Source organism: Pseudochaenichthys georgianus, unplaced genomic scaffold, assembly GCF_902827115.2.
Source record: "Pseudochaenichthys georgianus unplaced genomic scaffold, fPseGeo1.2 scaffold_167_arrow_ctg1, whole genome shotgun sequence".
Classification (NCBI taxonomy): domain Eukaryota; kingdom Metazoa; phylum Chordata; class Actinopteri; order Perciformes; family Channichthyidae; genus Pseudochaenichthys; species Pseudochaenichthys georgianus.
The window spans coordinates 655,635-681,122 of NW_027262480.1; the positions used below are offsets into that span (position 1 = coordinate 655,635).

Here is a 25,488-nt window from a genome sequence, read left to right on the forward strand (position 1 = left end):
CTCAATATGGGCCTAATCAGGCAGTAGTACCACAAGAATAGTAATTCTCCCATAATAACACTTAACAAATATGATCTATTCTTATGTAATAAGACATGAAACTATAAATCAATCAATCAATCAATGTTTATTTATATAGCCCAATATCACAAATGTTACATTTGTCTCAGTGGTCTTCACAGTGTGTACAGAATATCAGTATGACAATACGACACCCTCTGTCCTTAGACCCTCACATCGTACAAGGAGAAACTTCCGGAGAAAACCGACAGTTTAAAAGGAAAAATGGGAGAAACCTCGGGGAGAGCCACAGAGGAGGGATCCCTCTCCCAGGACGGACAGACGTGCAATAGATGCCGTGTGTAAATTGAAAAGATAATACATTTGCAACATAGGTAGTCCAGATGTTTGGAAATGCATGTGTGTATAATAGGAAGATGAATCCACGAGGATATCCATCCAGGACTTATGATCCAGGACCACAGCCACGACTCGCGATCCAGGGCTCGCGATCCAGGACACAGGACCGCAGGATGATCCATGACTCCGGATCCCGGCGTATATAGACACCAAAAAGAAAGACATGTGGGGAAGCTGGGTTAATCGGAACATGAGAGTACACAGGTATAGACAGAGAGAAGGAAGAAGTAAGATGTCCTCTGACAAACTAAGCCTATATCAGCAAAACTAGGGGCTGAATCTAATCAGCCCTAACTATAAGCTTTATCAAAAAGGAAGGTCTTAAGCGCACTCTTAAAAACGGATAGGGTGTCTGCCGCCCGAACACAAACTGGAAGCTGATTCCACAAATGTGGAGCTTGATAAGAAAAGGCTCTGGCTCCCATTGTACTTTTAAAGATTCTAGGAACAACCAACAACCCTGCATTCTTGGAACGCAATGCCCTAGTAGGACAGTAGGGTATAATGAGTTCTTTAAGGTAAGATGGCGCCTGCCCATTAAGGGCTTTGTAGGCGAGAAGAAGAATTTTAAATTCTATCCTGTGTTCTATAGGGAGCCAGTGTAAGGCAGCCAGAACAGGAGTCATGTGGTCCCTTTTCCTAACTCTGGTTAGTACACGAGCTGCAGCATTTTGAATCAGCTGAAGCCACTTGACTGACTTCTTGGTACTCCCTGATAATAAAGAGTTACAATAATCCAGCCTTGAAGTAACAAATGCATGGACTAGTTTCGTTTTGCAATGTTACGTGTTTAAATGTTAATTGTGTCTAAATAACTCCAAATTTGGTATTTATATCTAAGAATATGTTTTGGGATATTGACAGTTCAGCTACTAATAGCGAACGTGTGCTAAATACCCAGTACACTTTTTCACGCACAGTAAATGGTCAATAGTTGGACACTCTGGGTACTGTGACTCTTCCCATACAGTTGGGGGGCAAACATTGGGAGCAGGCTGTACATGTAGTGCGAGGGGCAACACAAGCTATTCTGCCGGGGTTTGATTTCATGTTGCAGGCTCGAGCTGTTATGGATGTTGGTCGTGGTCTGCTTCACCTGGGGGAGGTTGATATTCCTCTCATGCATGCCACAGATTTCATACCAGAATGTTGTAACATCTATATGTCTGTTGATGCTATTATTCCCCCTTTCAGTGAAATGATTGTCCCAGTTAATGTGGATATTCCCCGTACTGCTAGTCTGCCCATTGACTCTTTCTTAGGCTACCTGGAGCCTGAGGTGCGTGATAACGTGGGACTTGTGATTGCACGTAAAGTTGCACCTGTGAAGAATGGATGCACTGTGGGCAGGCTGCTCAACCCGACAGAGAAGGAGTTAAAGCTGCACCCCGGCTCCCATTTAGTTGTGTTCCACCATGTTAAGGACTGTGAGCTACTCACCTCCTCTGAGGTTTTCCCCTCTCAGCAGGGGGCTACCCCTCTGCCGGATGTGGCTGGCTTCCCGTTGTCTGCTGAACAGAGACTGCAGCTGCAGGCCTTGATGGGGAAAAACCAAGGGGTGTTCGGCTCTGGGAAGGGCAGAACAGGAAACACCGGTCTGATCACACACCGCATACAGACAGGTGATCATTCCCCGGTCAAGCGTCGGGCCTACCTTACTTCGCCAGAAAAACGGAAGGAGATAGGCAGACAGGTTCAGCGCCTGTTGGAAGATGACATAATTGAAGAGAGTTGTAGCCCGTGGTCCGCCCCAGTGGTCCTCGTCAGGAAAAAGAACAACACATGGCGATTCTGCGTAGATTACAAGGGACTCAACTCTGTGATAAAAAAGGATTCTCATCCACTGCCACGGGTGGATGACACATTGGACGCATTGGCGGGGGCCTCCTGGTTCAGCACCTTGCCTGAACCTCTCTTTAGTGTGGTTCATTAATAAAACAGATATTTCAACGTGAGCCTACTTTGTCCTGAAGTAAAGTATTAAGTGGGTTTCAGACCACTCCTTGCTCCAACAGTTCATGTACTGTTGAGGTTAATTTCAGTAGGTGTGTTCAGGTCAAGAGTCAAACTACTAGCTTATTGGTTATTCACTTTAAAATAGGGAACATGTTCTTAGATATAAATACCTCATTTTGAGTTATTTAGACACAATGAACACTTATAGTTTCACGTCTTGTTACATAAGAATAGATCATATTTGTTAAGTGTTATTATGGGAGGATTACTATTCTTGTGGTACTACTGCCTGATTAGGCCCATATTGAGCAGAGCATATTAAGACCAAAACGCATGAACAACAAGTTCCTTACTTGCAATAAATCAGCACTAATTAGAGTGTTATTGAGGAAAAACTCAAATAATGGCCTATTACTTGTAGAATATGGTCATGTAGAATAAGGCATTAATAAGTGTTTTATAATGACTAATAAAGAGCCAATATACACACACACACACACACACACACACACACACACACACACACACACACACACACACACACACACACACACACACACACACACACACACACACACACACACACACACACACACACACACACACACACACACACACACACACACACACACACACCAAACATTTCCTGCTGTCTTCCGTCAAATGAACCATGCAATTTCTTATTTATAATTATTGTTGTTAATTATGGGGAATGATTATGTTAAGAGGTAGATAACCTGTTTATGTTTGGGTCGTATTTTTATGTTGAAATGTGGTTTTGAGTTAACCTGTGTATGTTTGGTTCAGATAGTTTCCTCATGTTTGAGGAAATTACATTTATGTTGAAATGTGGTTTTGAGTTGATTGTGTCACCTGTTGACGGTGAGCCTGTGGGAGGGGCCATGGGTTCAAAAGGGACGGTGTTGGTTCCTTGTTGGTGTTTTTTTTTTGGACTGTGTCACTCTGAAGCATGTTGCAGTGAAGGCAACAGCTGGGACGTGTTCGGGGGTTTGTTGCAGAGAAGGCAACAGCCAGAACACGTTTACTCTGAATGAGTGATGGACGGCCTATTTGTGGATTTTATTTTGTTGTCTAACTTGTGCTGGTTCGCTGGTCCCTCCCTCCTCTCACTCAAAGATAGTTTGGTCATTAAGGTAAAAACTCAAAAACCCTTTGCAGTTCCTTTTCTGTTCACTAGTTTACAAACAGAATATGAGAGGAAGGTACACAGACTGTTTGGATGTAAGTAGGCCAATGAATTTCAAATTCAGAAAAAAGCAAGTCACATTTCTGTGGGTGATTGTAAACACTTTCTGACAAGACATCATTTAGTAAAAGTTAGTAAATATATCTAAACCAAAAACGCAATTACATCCTATTTGAGTGATTTTATGATCATTTTAAATGTATCTTTAACAGAGGTGTAAAGTATAGTAAATTTACTCAAGTACTGTACTTAAGTACAATTTTGTAATACTTGTACTTTACTTTTGCTACTTTGTACTTCTACTCCACTACAGTTCAGAGGTAAATGGTGTACATCTAATCCCGTGATGCATTGCGGCAGTCCGTTTCTAGCTTCCGGTCTTCAGAAGCTACACGTTGCTAACAGACGTTGATGCAGATGTTATACCGAATGTAATGTGTTCAAGAGGCTTTTAAAACACATACAAATAGTTAGTTTATCCTTGGAGGGTGATTTATCCGTGCTTTTATCCGTTAAACCGTGTTTTTGTTGCCTCCCGTTCTTTGTTCGTAGCTTTTTATACAACGTGGCTGATCGGTAAACATAAGTAAAGGCATTAAAGGGAGATTAGTGTGTTTAATGGCAGTGTTTTATCAAGGAGAAGAAAGACTGAGGAACGAAGAGGAGAGAGAGGTAACATCCTTCAGTGTGTGTGTTTGTGTTAGTTCGAATGACTTTAAAAGCTGCAGGGTAGCTTGTGAATTTACTCCAGGTGGAACTAAAGTCTGATTTAACACTTGATTATGTTTCACATCATTAATCCAGATCGGTAAAGTAACTAACGGTATTAAACACATGTAGTGGAGTAAGTAAGAGTACACCATTTACCTCTGAATTATTCTAAATTTACAACGTAGGATTACATAGAAATACTCAAGTAAAGTAAAAGTACCTCTAAATAGTACGTAAGTTCAGTTCTTGAGTAAATGTACTTCTCACCTCTGCTATGAACCTACGAAGTAGCTGTAGATTTGTTTAGTTGTATTGAGTTGTCTTGTTTTGTGTCAGCTGTAGTTGTGTTGATTATTACAGAGACACAGCCGGAGAAGGAGCACTGAGAGCAGCATGGAGGAGAAGAAAAAGATCCCTGGAGCTCAGGTCAGTGTGCACTTCATCACTGTTATCCCCAAATGAAAGATCACAACCTGTTTAGAAAATACAATATGGTTAGATATAGGTTAGAACGTTGTTGTATACGATAATACTTTAATGATCAAGTCTGAAATGTGACTTGCATCACAGCAGCTCCATGTGTAACATCAACATAAACAAATATCAAGACACAATACATGAAAAACAAACATGTAACATAATCAATCAATCAATGTTTATTTATATAGCCCAATATCACAAATGTTCATAACAGCAGGATCAGTGAGAGACAACCTGCTCAAAGAGCCTTCAGCGTGCTTTTGATCTGGATTCAGCTCTGTGTTTACTGAGAGGACTGTCTGGAGCACAAAGGATGCTTCAGTCTGACTTCATTGAATCTCCATTAGATGGCAGCAGTTCGTATTCTCTGTTTTTTTTTTTTTTAACCTTTATTTAACCAGATAAAAGCATTGAGATAGAATCTCATTTGCAATGCTGACCTGGCCAAGAAGGCAGCAACGTTACACATAACACAAACATATAAAATACAGAGAACATAACTAAGAAAACAAAAGATAAAAAAGCAGTCACTACATTGTGCACATTAGGACAGTAAGAAAGGTGCACTACTTATTACTGCAAGAGCAGCTGGTGGTAAGGACTTCAGACAACTTCAATCTAAAACATACTATTGAGACAAGTGCCCTCAGTTTGAGGCGTGATTGAAGGTCATTCCAAGACCAAGGACCATAATAAAAAAGACTCCTTTTCCCAGCCTCAGTCCGCACAGCAGGAACCTGGAACCGTATCCAGGCGCTGGATCTGAGGTTGTAAGAGTCACAAACTGGAGCAAATCTGGCACATATGTACAGTGGAAGCTTACCTAAAATGGCTTTATACATTAATAAAAACCAATGCTGCATCCTACGCATAGTAAGTGAGTACCATCCAGTTAGGCTATACAGTTTGCAATGATGAGTCCTATAGGGTGCATTTGATATATATCGCAGTGCAGCATGGTAGAGTGGGTCAAGTTTGGCCAAAACAGTGGGACAGGCAGATCTATAGATGGTATCACCGTAGTCCAGCTGGGACAGGAATAAGCCAGAGACCAACCTTTTACGGGATGAAGTTGAAAAACAACATTTAAGTCTGTAAAGGAAGCCAGAGAACTTCAATATGGTGTTTGAAGTTGAGATTACTGTCCAACCAAAAGCCCAGATATTTGTAGGTATCGACAAACTCAACAGAGACGCCATCAAGGGTGTCAATGGAGAAGCAAGAGGACGCTGACTTGGGAGCAAAAAGCATTGCTTTTCTTACTGTTCAAAAGCAGTTTGGAATCAAGAAGTGCATGCTGCAGCGTGATAAAGTCAGATTTTAGATTGGAAACGGCCATATCCAGAGTAGGAGCACATGAGTATACAATAGTGTCATCAGCATACATATGATAGGTAGAAAATTGCATCTGATTACAAATATTGTTTACATATAATAAAAAGAGCAAAGGCCCCAAAATAGAGCCCTGTGGAACTCCCTTCTTCAAGGTGACAGGGTCAGAGACAGTACTACCCAACCTGACGCATTGAGTACGGTCGGTTAGATAACTCTGAAACCAGCAAATGGCCTTATGACCGAAACGAGACATCAACATAACATTAGACATAATGTGGTGATCTACAGTGTCAAATGCTTTGGCCAGGTCAATAAACAATGCAACACATACAGATTTGTTATCCAAAGCAGCCTTAATATTGTCTAAGACTTTCAGACTGGCAGTACTGACAGTACTGTGCTTTGATCTGAATCCAGATTGCATAGGGTTAAGGATGTTGTGTGAATTTAAAAAAAGTTTTAGCTGAGTAGAAACTAGGGACTCAAGAATCTTTGATAACGCAGAAAGATTTGAGATAGGACGATAGTTATTTAACTCTGTGGGATCACCAGCTTTCAAGAGGGGCGATACCAGAGCTTGCTTCCACACAGCTGGCAATGTGTGAGTGGACAGGGAGAGATTACAAATATCAGTTACTGGTTGTGCTATAATCTGAGCTGCAATTTTTAAAAAGAACGGGTCGAGGCCGTCAGGCCCGGCAGACTTTTTAGGATCAATTGAGTGCAAACCCTGTAAGACTTCAGAGACCGAGAAATAAGCTAAATCAAAAAGAGGGGAGTTCATCTCTTGACTAGGGCTGTGAGTACGACCATTTAGAGAGTCATGACTTTGCTCATCAAAAATGTGACCAGCCTTTTTGAAGTGAGCATTGAAAGCATTAGCCATACCATCTGAATCTGAAATAAAAGAATCACTGACCTTCAGTTTTTTTGGGAAACTAGAAACCTTCTTGTTCTGAAGTGATTTAATTGTTTTCCAGAACTTAGAATGGTCATTAAAACAATCAGTGGTTAAGCTCAGATAGTAATCAGCTTTAGCTTTTTTAATAAGGGCTGAACATTTATTTCTGAGGACACGAAAAAGAAGCCAGTCATCACTAGTGTTAGACTTTCTAGCTAAGGACCATTGCTTATTACGATCATGAATTAGATCCGATAGTTCTCTAGTAAACCATGGAGTGTTCCTATTATTGACTCTGAATTTTCTAAGGGGGGCATGTCTATTAATAATCGACAAAAAGTGATCAATAAAAAAATTGGACGGCAACATCGACAGATGGAATTAACGCTATGAAGTGCCATTTAACCTCCGCCAGATCGTGAAGGAAAGCCTGCTCAGAGAAGTGTTTGAAGCAGCGCCTGAGCACAATAAGGCCCTTGGCTTTGGGCAGCTTAGTGCTCCTAACGCATGCACTAGTGCAATGGTCGCTGATATCATTAGGAAAAACACCAACAGACACATACTTAGGAGCTGCATTTGTTAGAATGACATCTATAAGGGTATCGTTATTGGGTTTGGCAGGGTTTATTCTAGTGGGACTATCAATAAGCTGAGTTAAGTTCAAAGAATCGCAAACCTGCTTAAACTGTGAAGATTTATCACTCAACCAGTCCCAATTTAAATCACCCAATAATATGATTTCAGAAGAAAACGTAGACAACAATTCAGTAAGGCTAGTAGTTGCATCCATGATGGCCGATGGAGGCCTATAACAGCCAATAACAGTGAGAGGAGCATTTGCTATAGTTATTTGGACTGCTAGAAACTCAAATTGCCTTGGAATTGAAATTGAGTGAAGGACTGAGCACTGTGGTTTCTCAGCAGTGTATATTGCAACACCACCAGCTCTGCCCTTACGATCTGCTCTGATCTTATCCATCAATGTGAATAACAGTGTCAGTGACAGACGGTTTTAACCAGGTTTCATAAACTACAACAATATCAGGCTTAGCAACTGAAAACCAGGTCTTGAAAACATCTAATTTAGGCTTCTAGCATTAACATGCAGAAAACCCAATCCTTGCCTACAGCTAAACTCATTCGGAGTTGGCAAATGATGCAGGGAAGCAGAGAAACACTCAGGACCAGGGTTAATGTTAACGTTACCAGAGAGTAAAAGCAGTAACAATATCAACAGTCTGGAAGATGATTTTTTCACATGGGCTGTGGACGCGTCGCTCCTCAGGGGGGGCGGGGCTGCTCCGATCCTTCGATATTAGCGAGTCCAGAGTAAAAAGGGCATACGGGAGAGCGCATTTCGTGCCATGAAACGTCAGCTTTTGGTAAAAACTATCCGATGGAGTCAGTGCTCCAGAGGTTCCACCATCCGAATGTCCGAAGTGAACAGAGATATTTCTGGGAGGCAATCCGTCAGTTTTGCCGACATGCGGGCTGGCGATTAATCCCAGGAGAAAAGCGAACACAAGGGTAGCTTTAGGCAACATTGTGCCCTGTTCAGAGCATGCTTTGGGTCCCAGATGATGTTGTTGGACAGCCTCTCAGGTTATTATGGTCTGCTGAGTCAGAAAGTCTCTGACAGGGTGGACCAACACTCTTTGAGCAGATTTTTAACAGGTGGAGCAGTTTTGATTTTAAAGCTACTGACAAACACTTGTACCAGGTAGCATTGCAGTACTGCAGAACAGACACGATCACAGATGAAAAGAACAACTGAAGAATTTCTCTGCTCGTCCAAAAAGACCTAAGGCGGCGGAGAAAATACATTCTTTGTTTTGTCCTTTTGCACAGATATTCAATATGCTCTTTCCATGACGGCAGACGGTCAATTATTACACCCAAGTATTTGTATGAAACTCCCTGCTTGATTTCATCTGTATGGATGACAATGAGGACTTTATGGGAGTCAGATGGTGAGCCAAAAATTATTTCCTCAGTTTTCTTGGTGTTGATCTCAAGAGCATTGATATCAGTCCACTCAACCACCTGATTTACAGCCTGTTGCTGCAGATCAGCGTCGTCTGTGTTACTTAGCAGAGATATTATTGCAGTATCATCAGAGTACATAATTATGAATTGATGTGGTGTGTTGGTACGACAATCATCAGTGTAGAGCAGTGACCACCAACTGGCAGGCCACATCCGGCCCGCCAGACATTCTCATCCGGCGCGCACGACGGGGGTGACAGCGTTACGCAGAATATAAAAATCAAGTAGGCTAACTGTATTCAGCTGGCGTTACATTTAAAAAACGAGTAATCTGATTACAGTTACTTTCAGAAACCTGAAGTGAATACATTTTGGGAATACTTATTGGAATTATTGGTGGAAAAGTTTCCTCACAAAATGTAATATTCATTACCGGCAGAACTGTGTGCACACTGCACAGCGGTGCAGCATGTCTCTGAGCGAGAGAGAGATGCAGCGTGTCTGTGAGGCCCCGCCCCCGCAGGCAGTGAGAGAGAGAGATCTCTTTTAAAATATATTGAAAGTTAGAAACGGAGATGGTTGGATAAAATGTGCAAGATAACGTTTATGTAGCATTTCTTTATTGTCGAAATTACATTTTGGCCCTTGGACAAATGTAGTTGGTGATCCCTGGTGTAGAGAGTAAGGCAAGGCAAGTTTATTTATACAGCACCTTTCAAAGTGCTTTACAAAATGAAAGACATTAAAGAAAACGTCATTAAAAAGCAAAGATAATACAATAAACACTAAAAGACAAAATACATGAATAAAAGTTACAGTGCAGTGTAAGATATGAATAGTTCAATTAAAAGCAGCGGCAAAAAGAAAAGTCTTCAGCCTGGATTTAAAAGTAGTCCGAGTTGGAGCGGACCTGCAGGTTTCTGGGAGTTTGTTCCAGATGTTTGGAACATAATAACTGAACTTCACCAGGTTGAGTTCTGACTCTGGGGACAGAAAGCCGACCAGAAGACCTGAGAGATCTGGATGGTTCAGAGTTTAGGAGGTCAGAAATGTATTTTGTGCCTAAACCATTCAATTGTTTGTTTGTAGCCTTTATTTAACCAGGTGAATCCCATTGAGATCAACGATCTCTTTTTCAAGTGAGACCTGCAGCACACTGTTTACACATAAAATGATGCAAGGGAACCAAAATGCTCAGTTTAAAAACAAATTGCATAGTGTTCCAAGCTAGAGGAGCAGCACACATACAATCCTTAGTACCTAAAACAGTCCTAGCACTTGGCACATGTAATAAAAACACATCCTGGGATCTCAGGCAATAGCTACTTGCCACTCTCTGTGAGATCAAAGAGCATATATAAGTTGGGAGTTTACCCAACATGGCTTTATAGATAAACATGTACCAGTGACTGAGTCTCCGAACAGTAAGTGATGGCATACAGGGTACAGTGATGTGTAAGTGCTTTACAATTTGTGACAAATCTCAGAGCGCTGTGATGGACGGCATCGAACTTGTTCAGGTAATAGGCAGGTGCATTCATATACAACAAATCACCATAGTCCAGCACAGGTAAAAAGGTCACAGTGACTAGCCTTTTCCTGGCCTCAAGCGAGAATCAGGACTTGTTTCTGAAAAAGAAACCTCGTCTAACCCTCAGCTTTTTAAGCAGATTCATGACCTGAAGTTTAAAAGTAAGACAATCATCAAGCCAGATACATAGGCATTTATAACAGGCAACCACTTCAAGTACTTGTCCTTGCATAGTAACAATATTCAAAGCAGTCTCTGGAGTCTTTTTTGCTTTTTTAAAAAGCATTACCTTGGTTTTATCAACATTTTAAAAGAAGCTTAAGCTCAGTGATTCTGAATAATGTTATAAACAGCCTGTAATTTAACACCAGCCTCCTTAATGGAGGGACCTGCACAATACATCACGGTATCATCCGCATAAAAATGTAAAGTAGCTTCATCCACATTTTCACCTAAACTGTTGATTAGGGATCGACCGATGTGGCTTTTTCAAGGCCGATACCGATTATTAGTAATCAAGGAGACCGATAACCGATATTTGTAACCGATCTAACAGAAAATCTTGGTGTCAAAATGTAGAATAACACAAACTCCAACACAACGCAACACAACTTTGAAATGCATTTTAGCATATATTATGTTTAATGAACTTTTAAACATCTTACAACTGGTTTCCTCTCTGTGCCCTTTTCTTTAGTGTAGCCTTCTGCAATTAGTTAGAGAGAGACAAGAAGTGGGGCTGCAGGCTGATATGCTTAACTAACAATAATGCTTAATTTATTATATCAAAACAATGCCGTCTTTCTAGCATAAAATCTCAATAAGCTGCGAGCAACTGCAAAACACTAGTGCTAGCTAATGTTTTGCAAACTATTAAAAGTGAGGCTATTACAGTATACCTAACGTTAGTCTAGTAGCCTCACTTCTAATATTTTGCTAGATACATGTTGGCTAGCTAATGAGCTTCACATATCAACCTGAAAATCTGTGAGGCTCCACTCGCAGCCCACAATATCTAAAACAGGCACTGAGGGTCCGGCCCACCATCCGTTGGAATAGAGTAGAAATATCAAATATCACTACTTTTCTTCTAAATGAAATGCTGACATTACAAAATGCATGGTTTTATACTGCAATGGCAGTGAGATAAAAAATGTGGTCTGAATGGAAGTCAATGAGGCATTTTTGAGAGAAATTAAATAATGAAACAGGTGTTTAAAGGGTTAAAATTATTGAACGTGTGTTAGTTTTGAGTACGTTAGAAGTTGTTTATGTGATTCATGGAACAAAAAGTAGAACGAAATATTGATGTATGATTTAATAGAAGTTATTATGGGCGTGTACATTTTTGCCACGAAGGGGTCCAGAGGTAGTATCTAACACTACGTACAAAATAATAATGCAGTGAAATCAATTGTGTTGCTAATCTTTGACACATCCAAGACAGCAAATCAGTAAAGTCATCAAAAAAAGCTAAAAAGAAGCTAGTAAAGAGCACAGCTGAACTCACGCAGCCCTGGCCGGCCCCTACATTGGTTGTGATGGCAAATTACAGGGTTTTGTTAACCTTCACAAGTTGCTCTCTACTGATGAGGAAGCAGCATACAAGTAAATCACGTTTGGATTTACTTCTCTTTAGGCAATTATTGACACCAAGATGTCTGCTTGTATTGTGTTGAATGCCGCTGAGAAGTCTCGGAAGAGGGCTCTTGCATAGGTGTGACGTTTATCTAAATGTTTAGTGATGATGTGAACCAGAGTAGCAACAGCATCTTACGTACTTTTTTCATCTCTTCAGTTTGGTCTTATACACTGGTATCATATTCACAACATTATGATCAGAGTTAAGTATTGGTGGTCTACATTTAGTCACACATGCTCCTTACAAAGCATTTGTCCAGGATATTGTCTTTTCTGGTGTGATATAGGGCTGTCCCGAATACCATTTTTCGGCCTCCGGATATTCGGTAGTAATCGGCAGCGGATATTCGGCCCGGTTGGGGGCGTAGTAATCAGCATCGAACCGCTTCAACACGTGTATTTCGGTTTATTCACGTCAATAATTTTGTTATTCTACGATATTGTTGTTTTTATAGTTATTTGTTGATGTATACAACCCAATTTGTGTTCTTTGAAATTGAAAAGGATATTGCATTGTGTGTGTTACTTTCGTTGCAGTTGTATATGTCTTAAGTGTAATTTGGCTTGGCTTCCTATTTTTTAGGTAGAGTTAGCGCTGTTGACAGGAAGTTATTGTTGTTGCTATGGAAACAACGTGACGGAGATTAATAGAGAAAAGTCATATCTACATATGAAGACGGAGAAAATAAACGATAAAGTTTATGGTTAAAGGTCGGGTAGGTAAGTTTGAGAAACCGGCTCGAGATACACTTTTTGTTATATTCCATGGAATGCTCTTAACATCCTGGTAGCAATGCATATCTTAAGTGCTTTGACAAAAAATCCATAAAAAAACTTCATCTGTGGAATCCGTAGTACTTTTAAAAAGCACGACCAATCATTTTAGCCGGCCCAGCTAAAATAACTGGATGGCCTACCTGCCCGTCAGCCTTCCATCTGTGCAGAAACTTATATCGTGCCCTCATTGGTCATGTGCACGTCCGTGTGTGTTGGAGGAGGGGCTCTGTAAGGAAGTGGCAGATTTTTTCCGGCTGTGTATTTTCAAATTCTAGCGCACTGGAGCTGGTTTCTCCAAAATTACCTACCCCACCTTTAACCTCTTAAGGCCGAAAACGCGTCATTTGCAGGACACAACATCTAAGGAACTTTAATATTTAATAAACTATGAATATTTTATATTCATATAACGGGAAAAACTCGTTTAACTGATCTTTTTCATTTTTTTCCCCCAAAGAAAACCACACAATGCTAACAGTGAGCCTCTGAATTAGCCCCAAGAGAAAAATGCTAACCTATTACTGCACCGAAAATCACTCCTAGCTCCCTTATTACTTATCCTAGCTGCACATCAAACGCATCGTTTATGATCGTAAAGACACAGAATCTAACGGTGCCCACCTGAACACTGAAAGATACAAACTCGCGACATTATCAACAAAAACGTACATCAAAACATGTGGCGCTAGGTAGCCTACAATGCGAACATGGCTTACCTTGGTTTTGTCTGGTCAAAACTGGTCTTCAATGGCATTAAAACGATAAAAAGGCTGCTCAAGGTTAATCCATAGGTTAATATCCAATGTGGCTGTGTCCCCTTTGAAATGTTCTGATTATCTATAAGCAATAAAACTGCAATACCATTTTAAAATATCAGAGCAGGCCATTCCTACGCTCTGTAGCAAGCTTGAATGAGCAAAGATGCAACCTTTTTTTTTTTTATGAGTGTGTGCGGGACAATTTCTCTTCGATTCTATTGGATCTAACGTTCAGAAAGAGATGTCACATGTCAAAATCGAAGAAGGGGGGCCAGAGATAATGAAAATCCACCCAAATGGCCCCAGAAGAGTGTTTTTTGCTAAATCTGTATAAAAAGGTCAAATATCACTTGTTTTGCATCAATCTTGATACAGGGTACTTATTATATGTTGTACTTTGGATTCCTAAAGCTTTTAGTCTACTAACCCATCATCCAAGGTTAGTTTTCACGATAAGTACAACATATGTTTTGGACGGACACTATAATTTACAGTTTTTTACCATATTCATTCAGAATTTTCTTTAAAATAAAAAAACATCTATATTGATTCTGACTTTTCTTCATCTAACTCACAGGTTTATCATTACTTTGAGAAAAAATATTATTAATTTAACCCTCTTTAGAAGGGAAGATATGGTAATTTGTTCTGGGAACGTCATTTTTGAGCCTGAAACCTGAAAAACAGGCTCAGGGCTTAACAGGTTAAGTGTTGGCACCCCCCGAAGAGGCACAAGCTCTTACGTTGATATTGGAGATTTCAATAAATTCAATCACAAACGAAAAAAACGAATATCCGAATAACAAAATTGAAATCCGAATATTACTCCAACAAACATACTGTTGGAACCAAGGTAACACAGTCTCCAGGCGACATTGCTTCATGTCCCCGAGTACTATTGCCGGTGCATCGGGGTGGCTGAGTTGCAGCTCGTGAACACAGTCAGCGATGGAACCGGCCACCAGTGAAAATGAATCATCTTTTTTTCTCAAAGTAATGATAAACCTGTGAGTTGGATGTAGAAAAGTCAGAATCAATATTGATTTTTATTTTAAAGAAAATTCAGATTGAACATATTAAAAATGTAAATTATTGTGTCCGTCAAAAATAAAAACATTACTTATAGTGAAAACCACCCTTGGAAGATGGGATTGGAGACTATAAGCTTTCGGAATCCAAAGTACAACATATAAGAGCCCTGTATCAAGATTGATGCAAAACAAGTGACATTTGACCTTTTTGTAGAGAGGTTTAGCAAAATAAACTCCACCTCTTGGGTCATTTGGGTGGAAATGGACGTATTTGACGTTTCTCTTGAACCCATTGGTCGATTTTGATTGACATCTCTTTTGCACCTTTAGAGGCAATATAATCAAAGGGGAATTTCCACACACACACACACACACACACACACACACACACACACACACACACACACACACACACACACACACACACACACACACACACACACACACACACACACACACACACACACACACACACACACACACACACACACACACACACACACACACACACACACACACACACACACACACACACACACACACACACACACACACACACACACACACACACACACACACACACATTACCATTGATAAGTCAGAGCTATGCGCACACAGTTTGCCCAAAGCTAAACCTATCTTCCGCTCTGAAATCTGAAAATGTAAAACTAGGTTTATTGCTGATGGATTATCAGAAATAATTTCAAAGTGACACAGACACATTGGATTAACCTATGGATTAACCTTGAGCAGCGTTTTTATCGTTGTAATGCCATTGAAAACAACGTTTGATCAGACAACAAGAAAGGTAAGAGATATTGCCGTGTTGGCTACCTAATGCCACGTGTTGTGATGTCTGTTTTTGTTTCTCATGTCGCGAGTTTTGATCATGGAGTGATGATACCAATACCTATCGAATCTGTGTAATCTCATGATGCTAATCGATGGGTTGGATTTGCATTTACGATAAGTAATAAGGGTTTTATACCGTGAGTTCTTTGCTAACGGTGTTAGCATTTTTTCGCTCGGGGCTAATTTAGAGGCTCAGTGTTAGTCTTGTGTTTTGTTTTATTAAAAATGGTTCATATCATCAGTGTCGTAGCAGCTTTTTAACAGCTGTTGTCTAGAGAGAATAATCAGTAAGGTAACAAACGTACAGTAACACAATATTCGTATTAAAAGCAATAAGGATCTTTTATACTTGCAAGTATGACGTCTCCTCCAAAAGAGCACGTACTGTTCAGAGTGAAACAGCCTCTCTTTATAGGAGGACATCAAAGCAGATTTACATTACAACAACATTCTGGGAGGCCAGCTGATACCCCCTCTGGCACAGTATGCAAAACCATCACACCATACAAGACAATGGGATATACAGATACCCCTCAGACACAGTATGCAAAACCTTCACTCAATACAGAGCAAAAGGGATACAGATAACACCTTATCCTAACTTCCTTCCCCTCATCCTTCCTGTAGTGTCATAACATCCCCTTGCAAAAACATCTGTTGATCACTCACACACACTCAAAGTTCACTCCAGGGATTTGACGTAATCAGTCAAACCGTCGCCATACCTGCTTATGCCGTCCGCTCAGGTGTTTCTTGGAAAGTTGTATGGCCAGACATGGTCCGCAGAAGGCAAATGTAATCCACAGGATCAAAAGCATGGTCTCTCAAAATGACATTTCATACTGATACAACAACGTTTAAACAATAATTAGACCAAACAAAATAGAAGACCAACGGAACATACTGACACTCGCAGTGACAGGATGCCATCTCCCTCTGTCTCTTGTGTATATACCAGAGGTGGGAGTAAGTCATACATGTGCAAGTCTCAAGTTACTGGGGTGAGAGTCAAGCAAGTCAAGTATATGAAATTCTGGTGAATAACCACAGTATCCACATTTAAATCAGTTAAAAGACAGTGGTTATGAAAACTAGAGTTTTATTTTCAACATTAGCTACAATGGAGAGTGGGGCTCTGAAATCATTAAACGGGTAATATGGGGAATAATCAGGCAGTTCGATGTGTGTGTTGTTAAAACGTAGCAGCCTGCAGTCGCTCTTTATCTGTTCTAATGAAGGTAAACACAGTGAAGTAAACAGTAAAAGGTACTGTAGCGGCAATAACTCCATATGAGTTAGCTGCTGAGAGGCTAAAAAATTCTCTTTGCAGTGACGCGTTCCATGTAAGAGTCCGTAGTCATTTGTAGTCCATGGTGTTTAATAAAACAAAAACAAACAATATACAACTGCAGACCTGACGGTCAACAGAAAGTATCGGAGCAAATTCACCCTCTTCCTACATCATATCCTCCCAACCGGCATCCAACAGGTGACTAAATACCAATAAACCACACCCACGTGACCATTGCCGGAAGTGATAAACAATAAGAATGAAACGCGATGCAAACGGAAATACAAGATAATAATACAAATAATAAGTAAGGCAAAAACAAGCATTTTGGCTCCTACATTCCGGCCCCTAATTATTATATAACAATTTATAATAATTATTCAAAACCAATTACAATACAACACTGTATATTCTAATGATATGCAGATCATCATATTTTAAATCTATCAGTATACAAGCAATCAAGTATGCTGTGTGTAGTATTGTGAGTGCAGGGGGCAAACATAGTCACTGTATGCAGGGGACAAGGAGTGAGGTGAAAAATGGAAAATGATTTAGACATGGCAGAAGTTTCGATGCCTCATGAAAAAGGCGTACTTGGCTGTGGGTTCTGTTCAGAAAGCAAATCTTTGTCTTCATCTGAATCCCAAGTACAAGTCCTTTTTTCCTTGTCCTTTTCCAATCTAATGTGATTGGTCCTTCCAATAGTTTGGCAGATTTTAAGACTGGATCCCGGAACCGCTGATTTTCCATGGAAAGTCTCTGGATGTCTCTGCCACCTTCAGGATAGTGCATCTTAAATTGATGTTTCCACAGCATATCCACTTTCATTACAGATGTCCTGCAAGCACCCATCACTGACTCTGAGAGTTCGCAGTCCTCTTCACCGGCCCCAGTAATGCCACTTGTATGCAAAGAGGCTGGTTCTTTTCTGTACATCTTAGTTTCCTTTGTTTCTATGTCGTATTTAATTTATCCAGCTTTCATGGTTGCAAATTTGCTTTCTACTGAATGAGGTTGTGACTCGAGTGTTATGGTAAATGTGATGATTTCAGTGTCAGCTCTGTCCTTGGTTGTGATTGTTGATGTTTTTAGATTAGCTACATACACTGTGCTCTGGAATGATTGGTGCAGATGTATATATAACTTGTGGCTGGGGTACAAAAGGATCTGGGCTGATATGAAGGGTTATCTTTTCCTTAAGTTCATTTACAAAATATGACCGCTTACCATCAGATCCTGTAGTGCAGCTACTCGGATCACTGGATTTCTTCGATGCAGCAAGAACCTTCATTTTGGCCATGGTGGCGGCAATGTCTCCTTCTAGGTCCAGTTGTTCTCTTCTTCTCCTCAGCTCATGTTCCTGGTTTTCCAAAGCACGTTTATTTTGAAGTAGATTTTGTAAAACCATCAGTGCGGCCACTTCCGCCTGAGCTTTTATATAAGCAGATGCCGTTCTTGATAGGCCTACTCTGAATCTTGAGCCATGAAAAGTCAATTTGCTATTGCCGTTTCCAATATTTAACACACTGTTCACTCCATCCTCATTTTCGTTGTTATCACTCATTTTGCATGTTCCAATATGCACAACAGTATTCACAATTGTCAATCTTGTCACAGACATGGTGCCTGATCAGTGATCACAGCTGTGCACGTTACAAACAATTCCGGAAATCCAAACCTTCGCCGATATCGGCATAACCAGCACGCATAAAACAGGCCAAAAAAGTCCCCAATGGACTAACGGCGGCACTTCCAAACTGTGTTCCAAAATAAAACATACACAGAATGAACGCAATTGTGCCTTCCGCCTCAACTGGCTGTGATGTGCTCCAGTCAATCAGTTTCCGCCTGCAGCCACGGTGAATTGTGGCTTTTCCTTTCCACTTCGCCGAGGGGGAAACTGTCTCAGTGTTCCAACTCCGTGATCTCGAACGTCCTGGCTTCGTCTGCTTAGGATCCGGTCCATTCCGTCGCGTCTTCGATGCGGTGATCCATTTTCTGTTGACTAATTGTAGCGGCAATAACTCCCTATGAGTTAGCTGCTGAGAGGCTAACAAATGCTCTTTGCTGTGATGCGTTCCATGTAAGAGTCCGTAGTCATTTGTAGTCCATGGTGTTTAATAAAACGAAAACAAACAATATACAACTCCAGACCTGACGGTCAACAGAAAGGAGCAAATTCACCCTCTTCCTACATCATATCCTCCCAACCGGCATCCAACAGGTGACTAAATACCAATAAACCACACCCACGTGACCATTGCCGGAAGTGATAAACAATAAGAATGAAAAGCGATGCAAACAGAAATACAAGATAATAATACAAATAATAAGTAAGGCAAAAACAAGCATTTTGGCTCCGACAGGCACAGTTCTTTGCAGCTGGTGCTGTTCTTCTCAGATTCTGCTGAGTTACACATTAATGCCTCCTGGTGCTGCAGAGATTTCATGAAGTGAAGGAGGTTTTCCTTCTATAAAACAGCTGTGGGCAGCAGATACTGTGAGAGTCACAAACATTAATTCATAGATCAGGGCAGACTGGTTCACACACTCTCCTGTTTTGCCGATCCGGTGATTAAACAAATGGCTCTACACCCCTGGCAGAAATGTCCCTAAAATGAAGTCCGACTTCGAAATATATCTCAAATAATGTATGCACTGCAATTTCCCCAAATAAACATAACAGTCTGCAATGAAACAGCTGTCTCCTATGCACTCCACTTCCTACTTGGCGCACCGGTAACTTTCCCCTGCGAACATTTTTTCATTGCCCTTTTAGGGGCTTCGTACAATGCAAATATTTTCTTTTAGAAAGTAAAGTCCTTTCGAGTCATCTGTCTCAAACCTAAGTCGAGCCTCAAGTCATGAATACCAAGTCAAAGTCAAGTCGAGGATTTTATCAATGTTAGTCAAGCAAGTCTCAAGTCCAAAAATATGTGACTCGAGTCAAGTTATGTGACTCTAATTCCGGACCTTTTGTATTTACTGTGGTTAGAATATTACCGTTACTGTATCTAATATAAACACAAGAGTTAGTAAAAGTAGTATTCCGTTAACTCAATGTTTGTATTAAGTGAGTTTTTATTGTGTTAACTATATATGTATTTATGCTTTTTAGTTTGACTTTTTTTCTCTCTTTGTCCGTCTGTTCCAGAAACCGAAAGGAAGAGAGAGACGTCACAGCTGTCAGCAATGTGAAAAATCATTTACAATATCTGGAAATTTAAAGCGCCACCTGCTTATTCATACTGGAGAAAAACCGTACAGCTGTGTAGAGTGTGGGACAAGTTTCACGACATCAGGAAATCTCAAAAAACATCAACGTATTCACACTGGAGAAAAACCGTACAGCTGTGAATACTGTGGGAGAAGTTTCACTAAATCAGGTAATCTAAAAAAACATCAACGTATTCATACTGGAGAGAAGCCGTACAGCTGTGAAGAGTGTGGGAAAACATTCACTGTATCAGGTACTCTCAAAATACATCAACGTATTCACACTGGAGAAAAACCGTACAGCTGTGAATACTGTGGGACAACTTTCACTACATCAAATCATCTCAAAATACATCAACGTATTCACAATGGAGAAAAACCGTACTGGTGTGAAGAGTGTGGGAAAATGTTCACTACATCAGGTAATCTAAAAAAACATCAACGTATTCACACTGGAGAAAAACCGTACAGCTGTGAAGACTGTGGGACAAGTTTCACTACATCAGGTGCTCTCAAATCACATCACCGTATTCACACTGGAGAGAAGCCGTACAGCTGTGAAGACTGTGGACAAGTTTCACTACATCAGGTGCTCTCAAATCACATCACCGTATTCACACTGGAGAGAAGCCGTACAGCTGTGAAGACTGTGGGAAAACATTCACTGCATCAAGTTATCTCAAAATACATCAACGTATTCACACTGGAGAAAAACCGTACTGGTGTGAAGAGTGTGGGAAAACATTCACTGCATCAAGTTATCTCAAAATACATCAACGTATTCACACTGGAGAAAAACCGTACTGGTGTGAAGAGTGTGGGACAAGTTTCACTACATCAGGTAATCTAAAAAAACATCAACGTATTCACACTGGAGAAAAAACCGTACAGCTGTGAAGAGTGTGGGACAACATTCAGGGAATCGGGTGCTCTCAAAATACATCAACGTATTCATACTGGAGAGAAGCCGTACAGCTGTGAAGACTGTGGGAAAACTTTCACTCAATCAGGTGCTCTCAAAAAACATCAGCGTATTCATACTAGAGAGAAAACATACAGCTGGGAAGAGTGTGGGAAAAACGTTCAGGACATCAAGTAAACTCACAATCCATCACCGTGTTCACACAGGAAAGAACCCATAGTGATTTTAAGAGTGTGGGAAAACATTATCTCAAAGTATTCACCTTAAAAAGACCTCATCTGCAGGAAACAGCGTCTGAGGGCATCTTAATATTCAATAAACTATGAATGTTTTATATCCATGTAACGGGAAGAAACTCAGCTAACTGTTTTTTAAATTTTTTTATGAACCTACAAAGCTAGCGCTGAGCATATGAATTAGCCACGAGCGGGGGGAAAAACGCATTACCCCACTGAAACTCACTCATAACACCCTTATTACTTATCTTAACTGCACATCCAACATATCGACTAGCATCGTGAGATGACACAGAATCGATAGGTACATACATCATCACTATATGACAGGGGTGGGGAACCTTTTTCCTCTCAAGGGCCATTTCAATTTTTACAATATCCTCAGAGGGCCGTACAAATTATTGACCTCTGCTTAAAGAGCCTGTGACACGGTTTTCCCCCATCATCCAAACCCATCAATTTGAGGACATATTGTCCCCTTGAAAACCGTTACTGAACTGATTTTGGATATTTGTACTTTGATAACCATTAATCTGCCTTCAATGTTGACAATTTTCTGAATCTTCTCGCGGATTCTTCAAGTCCCGCCAAATGATGGGTGAAGTCATTGCGGGCACAGCACTCCAGCTGCACCGTCCAGGATCACAGCATCTGCATGTAAACCTTTATATATATACAGTAAGATGTAAACGCACGACGGCGCACACAGCAGCAAGCTCAGACAGGTTAATGTTGAACGTGTCTGAGAGCTCATATGAGGCTGAAGGATCGGTTTATGTTGTATCTGTTAGAAGTTTAGGAATGAGGTGCGTCAATATGGGCGATCATATGGTCATGTAGCCAGTGGTGGAATGGGACTACAAATCATCCCGGGACTCTCGACCGGCCCACTTCGGTACCGCTAGTAAATTGTCAACGGGGGGAGTGGGGATGTCAGGGGCGGCAGGTGCTGTATATAGTAAATGTAAATATGTAAATATTTGTGTCACTGCATCCTGGTAAAATACAAATATAATGTATAATGTCTGTGTCTTTGACATTAGCGCTGCTAGCCACCTGTGCCCTGTACTACGAAGCCAGTTCAACAGACCCTGGATATGTTTGAGTAACAAACAAACTAACAACAACAAACTAACAAACGAGATCTCGCTAAGCTGGTCATCAACTCGGTAAATCAAGCCAGGGTTTCTCTCTCCAGCTGAGAGCGCGTTCACGTCTAAAACACGCGTGGATCTGACTTTAATTACATTTGTCTCGAGTGTTTCGTCAACATAATGTGTTAAATAATACTTCTGCATACAGTCTGTGACACTGAGTGTTACACGGCCAGATGAGGCTGGAGAAGCTGACTCAGATAAGAAGATATATGATATATTATGATATTATATGATCGATGATCTGATTGATGATGTAATATGAATGATAAGTGCGACACGTCGGCGTCTTCTCTGCATACGGCAGTTTAAACTGTATTTTCTTTATCCTGTAATATGACTTGAGAGATTTAAACTCCGCACACTGAGTTCATCTATTTTCTATAGACGCCGGAGGCGGGCAGCGTCAGGTAAAATAAGTTATTTAGCCTTCTCAAACCTGAGCCTCACGCGCCGCCTATGGGGGATGTGCTGGTGACTTATCCGACCGGCCCACTTCGGTACCGGTCCATCGGGATTCGTCCCGATGGCCAGTCCGCCACTGCACCCAGCCCACGTAAACTGTCAACGGGGGGAGCCTCGCTGCGGGGAAACGGTGGACCTAGTGTCCCGATCGGAGTGGGAATAATAATAATCCGTGCATTTTATCCATTAATTTCCCCAACATTGTGGTAAAAAAAACACACGTTTAATCCATGTTGTTGGTGTACTACAACTACAAAAAGCATCGGTTTGTTTTCTCATCAGGAAATGCAGACCGGCTCAAACAAACGATCATTTAATGTATCATATGTTCGCCGAATTGACATGAAAGCACTAATAAATGTAGTTTCATCCACTTGAGTTTACAACCACAAAAATAATCGATTTGTTTTTATATCACATCCGACGGGAGGAAATTCAGCAGCTCTCACTCCCGATTTTTAATCCTAATGTAATCATCATCTTTACCACGATCATTTATGTTTATGTCGCCGAATTGACATGAAACCACTGACAAATATGAATATACTGTAGTCAACTTCATTAAAACGTTATTAACGTGCCTAATCTCAGTAATTCACCATTTCTACGCATGACAACACACTTTGTCCGTGTTTGGCTCTCGAAGCGTTCCCGCATTGACGTCACTTCCGGCTTCCCCCAAAACTTCAAAATGAGTCGAAGGAATTTCCCCGCGATGTTCAAAATTATTGATATTTAACGGAACGGTATCGCTTTTTCTTTTTTAAACTGACGGTTCGAGATTACTAGTAGCCCAATATTTCATTGCACAACAGTTGTTGGGATGGTGTCACGGGCTCTTTAAAAAAACTAAAACCACAGCCCATTCATTTCATTCTGTGCAAAGAAAAAGCAACCTCTTAATCCAGATATCTCACCATGACTTGCGTATGCAGGCACGTGCACTGTGTGGCGTGACCACCAAAACAGAAAGATATGGATACAAGATGTGTACAAAATGTATTTAGTTTCCTATCCATGTGAACATGATTTAAGCATCAATCTGGTGCACTTTGAGAGCAAAATTAGGAGATATATGGATACATCTCTCAACACCCATATGAAACAGAACTGGAAGCAGATTTATTTTTCTTTATGAATATTTGACAATCACTCCCCTTTCAAACTGTATTCTTCTTTATTAATAACAACTTTTTTACCTGTTTACTTTATTCTCTTATTTTTTATAACTATAATGATCATATAAAGATGTGCCTTTACCTCACTGGTTGTAGAAAAAAAAGCTTCTTATATTCGTTAGCATAGCTAGCTAACCAGATGCTAATAACAACAAAGTTATTGACTGTATGCTCAGTATGACAGATGAACAGATCGCCACTGGGCTTTCAACTAAAGACACAGGCATGCAGAAACTGTGGCATGTGTACGGCTCCTTATGGGTACTGCAATTTCTGAAGTGCTCGAGTGGCGTTCTGGTGCTCTCCGTCAGAACTGCACCCCTGTCAGTCGAGACATATACCACGTGATGACACGTTAGGCTCGTGTTGTGTTCAAGGACCCTGACCTTCGCCAGGAAAAACAGGTATTCGCTTGTTTAATTTTTTTGCGGTCTAGATTTCTTACATTTTTTTCTTTTTTGCGTGTGTTTATAAATTACCTCGAGGGCCGTACCAAATTGTCTTGCGGGCCGTATACGGCCCGGAGGCTGGAGGTTCCCCACCCCTGCTCTATGATAAGAACTAGCGAAGATATTAACAAGATCAGACTTCAAAACATGTGGCGCTAGGTAGCTAAAAACAGCAAAATGGCTTACCTTTGGCGTTGTGTGGTCAAAAGTGGTCTTCAATGGCATTAAAACGATAAAAACGTTGCTGAAGGTTAATCCAATGTGTCTGTGTCCCTTTGAAATGATTTCTGATAATACATAAGCAATACACCTGCTTTTCCGTTTCCAGATATCGGAGCGAGAGATAGGTTCGCTCTCATGCAAAACTGCATGCGCATAGCTTTAATTTCTCAATGGTAATGTCTGTGTGTGTATGTGGAAATCCTCCTTCGATTCTATTGGCTCTAACGGTCAAAAGAGATGTCAATCACCAAAATCGACCAATAGGCTCCAGAGAACGGTAAAAACGGCCATTTCCACCCAAATCACCTCAGAGGTGGATTTTTTTTTGCTAAACCTTTCTAAAAAGGTCAAATGTCACTTGTTTTGCATCAATCTTGATACAGGGTATTATTGTAATTTGGATTCCTAAAGCTTTTAGTCTACCTTACCATCATCCAAGGGTAGTTTTCACTGTAAGTAAAAAAGAATTTTGGACGGACACTACAATTTACAGTTTTTTACTATGTTCAATCTGATTTTTCTTTAAAAATAAAAAACATCTATATGGATTCTGACTTTTCTACATCCAACTCACGGGTTTATCATTACTAAAAGATTATTAATTTTCCCCTTCTGAAGTGTAGTTATGGTCATTTGTTCTGGAAATTTCGTTTCGAGCCTGAGACCTGAAAAACAGGCTCAGGGCTTAACATGTTAAAGTCCATTAGCCATTCTGCATAGTTTTGAACAACGGAGAGCAAAGCTAGCTGTTTCCTCCTCCTGGTGT

At 40.6% G+C, this 25,488-nt stretch overlaps 1 pseudogene; it reads left to right on the plus strand.

The window, feature by feature from the left end:
* LOC117441325 (zinc finger protein 721-like) overlaps positions 1 to 25,488 on the plus strand; it is a 393,163-nt pseudogene that overhangs the window by 41,439 nt on the left and 326,236 nt on the right.